Consider the following 3,155-nt stretch of genomic DNA (forward strand, 5'->3'; position numbering starts at 1 on the left):
TTGCTGTAACATAGCAACTATTGTGAAAAGGGCCTGTTTTGGCACAGTGACCTGTAAGGAGGCCGACATGGGACTGCAAAGCTTTGTTTGCCTCATAACGCTACTATAGCCTATAAGCAATTCTTCCTTTCCACTCATTTTCTCCAGATACAAAAAATAAGTTTGGCTAGGTCAAAATGGCCTTGGGAGATGAACAGAAGTGGAGGATCAGTGTCAGGGAACTGCCATCAGCTCAGAGACGAGAGGTGGAAGGGCAGTTGTGTTATAGGGAACCTCCGAAAATCTTGTGAAGCAGTTCCTTCTCTGGCGAGGAGGGAAGCCCCACCTCCAGTGGAGAGGAAGTGGTGAGAGCAGGGGATGCTAGGGAGAGCCTCAACACCGAGCCTGAGAAAACCGGAGGGGAGGGAACTACCGTATTTTTTGCTCTATAAGACTCACTTTTTCCCTCCTAAAAAGTAAGGGGAAATGTGTGTGCGTCTTATGGAGCAAATGCAGGCTGCGCAGCTATCCCAGAAGCCAGAACAGCAAGAGGGATTGCTGCTTTCACTGCGCAGCGATCCCTCTTGCTGTTCTGGCTTCTGAGATTCAGAACATTTTTTTTCTTGTTTTCCTCCTCCAAAAACTAGGTGCGTCTTGTGGTCTGGTGCATCTTATAGAGCGAAAAATACAGTACCCCTTTACCAGCGCCCATTCTGCGCAGTAGGTTTAGGCGCAGGGAAGGGAGGAGAAGGTTGGGGGTCACCCGACTATTATGCTGGGGGAGGTATAAGGACCGCCCACTCCCAGATTCTGCTAGCGAGTGAGCCAGACATGAACTTGCAATGCTCTTCACTGTAAATAAAGGTAAAGGGACCCCTGACCGTTAGGTCCAGTCACAGACGACTCTGGGGTTGTGGCGCTCATCTCGCTTTATTGTCCAAGGGAGCCGGCGTACAGCTTCTGGGTCATGTGGCTAGCATGACTAAGCCGCTTCTGGCGAACAAGAGCAGCGCACAGAAATGCCATTTACCTTCCCACCGGAGCGGTACCTATTTATCTACTTGCACTTTGTGCTTTCGAACTGCTAGGTGGGCAGGAGCAGGGACCGAGCAACGGGAGCTCACCCCGTCGCGGGGATTCGAACTGCCGACCTTCTGATCAGCAAGCCCTAGGCTCAGTGGTTTAGACCATAGCACCACCCGCATCCCTGTAAATAATTTGCACTAATAATAAAGCCTGGAAAAGACAGGTCGGAGTCTTGCTGGTTTGCTCTCGATCAACCACACCAGCACCTGACAATCAGTTTCCAAGGGAAGGGCTAAGAATGGCTCCAGCTACCCCGCTACACCCTTGCTACCATCCCTGAAAGAGGCTACTACAGACGGTGGGTGTGGAATTCACTGCCGATTGTCATGACGACTATAAAATGCAGCCCATAAGCAGATAGCAATCCTAATTTTGTTTGCTTACAGCATTTCTATCCCACCTTTCCTCCACAGAACTCAAGGTGACGTACATGGATTTTCTTCAGGGATTCCTTTCAGCCAGATCTCACTGGAATTCAGTTCCAGCACCTCTCAGGTGGGCATCATTGCCGTTATAAGAGGACATGGTGAGTTCTGGCACCTCTTCTTCTAGAAAAAAAATAGCACTGGCTCTCCTCCTCTTCTTTACTGTTATCCTCACAACCTCATTGTGACATGGGTCAGTCAGTCTCACCTAACAGCCAAGTGCTGGGATTGTCTGTAGCGGCTCTCCGTCTGTGGAATGCTCTCCCCGGGGAGGTTCGGCTGGTGCCTCCATTATACATTTTTAGGCGCCAGGCAAAAACGTTCCTCTTCAACCAGGCCTTGGGCTGATTTGACATCCAATGACCTTTTAAATGTGTTGCCAGGGGGCAACAGTTTGTTGCTGTTCTTGATTTTATTATCTATTTTGTGGGTTTTATATTGCCATTTTATGTTGCGAACTGCTCTGAGCTCTACGGATGGAGGGTGGTATGCAAAAAAATAATTTGAACCTTGGTTCCCTCGATCCCAGTCCCACAAAGCACAGACAGTCTGCCTTGTTTAAAACAGTAATTCCCATGGACACAATGGCTTCTACTACAGTGCTAGGATATTGTACCTGCTGTTTAGCTATTGCTAAAGGGGACAGAGGTGTCCATAGTGCATGTTGTTGTTGTTTTGCAAGAGAAGGGTAATTTTTTCGGGGGGAACCCAACAAACCTCTTCCTCCTATACAAACAAGGAAGCCTTTACTGAATCAAAGAGCCTTCCATCAGTGGAGAAACACAACTAGATATAGTGGTACCTCAGGTTACAGATTCCGCTAACCCAAAAATAGTGCTTCAGGTTAAGAACTTTGCTTCAGGATGAGAACAGAACTCATGCTCCGGCGGTGCGGCGGCAGCAGAAGGCCCCATTAGCTAAAGTGGTACCTCAGGTTAAGAACAGTTTCAGGTTAAGAATGGACCTCTGGAACGAATTAAGTTCTTAACCAGAGGTACCACTGTATAACCTGTCATGTGGAGTGTCAAACATTGTGCCTGTGTAACATAATAAATGATATTTGTTCAAAAACATGCTGCCTATTTTTGGGTTAGCCAGCATTTAGGGAAGCAGCTGTAAATGTACAACTGCTGATCGCCACAGAGTCGTCAGAGTTCTCCGTTAACTATGCAACTCCTTAACTTGAGAAATGCACTTAAAATAAGAGCAAGGTTCTGCATTACTGATTTAAGTAAACTGGACTCAACTGGTGACAATACTCAGCATCAATTTCACACTGTGATCAAGGAGTTGCGGTGACTGAGTTTATCATAGCAACAGGGAAGTCCTGTATTATCAGACCATAAGACACACCTAATTTTTGGAGGAGGAAATCAAGAAAAAAATTATTCTGAATCCCAGAAGCCAGAACAGCAAGAGGGGTCGCTGTGCAGTGAAAGCAGCGATCCCTCTTGCTGTTTTGGCTTCTGGGATAGCTGCACAGCCTGCATTCGCTCCATAAGACGCACACACATTTCCCCTTACTTTTTAGGAGGGAAAAGGTGCGTCTTATAGACCGAAAAATACGGTATGTTATCTCTTGGCCAGGGAACACGGTCCATTACTCTAATACAACCCAAGATTATATCTTTAAGGGATAGCAAAATAACTGATTTTCAAGCATCA

General features: G+C 46.9%; 1 protein-coding gene and 1 long non-coding RNA gene across 2 annotated transcripts in view; one reads left to right on the top strand and one right to left on the bottom strand.

Moving 5' to 3' along the window:
- Nucleotides 1-1,509, top strand: part of LOC308459533 (uncharacterized protein) — a 127,197-nt gene extending 125,688 nt beyond the window's left edge. Inside the window, exon 5 of the mRNA XM_080975169.1 lies at nt 1,479-1,509. The gene's annotated coding sequence lies outside the window, so the exon portion shown is untranslated. The remainder of the gene's footprint in view (nt 1-1,478) is intronic.
- Nucleotides 37-3,155, bottom strand: part of LOC308459584 — a 158,189-nt gene continuing 155,070 nt past the window's right edge. The window contains exon 2 of the long non-coding RNA XR_013978184.1: nt 37-2,292. This is a non-coding gene — a long non-coding RNA (uncharacterized lncRNA). The remainder of the gene's footprint in view (nt 2,293-3,155) is intronic.

Source organism: Podarcis pityusensis, assembly GCF_964106645.2.
Source record: "Podarcis pityusensis genome assembly, chromosome: 12".
NCBI lineage: Eukaryota > Metazoa > Chordata > Lepidosauria > Squamata > Lacertidae > Podarcis > Podarcis pityusensis.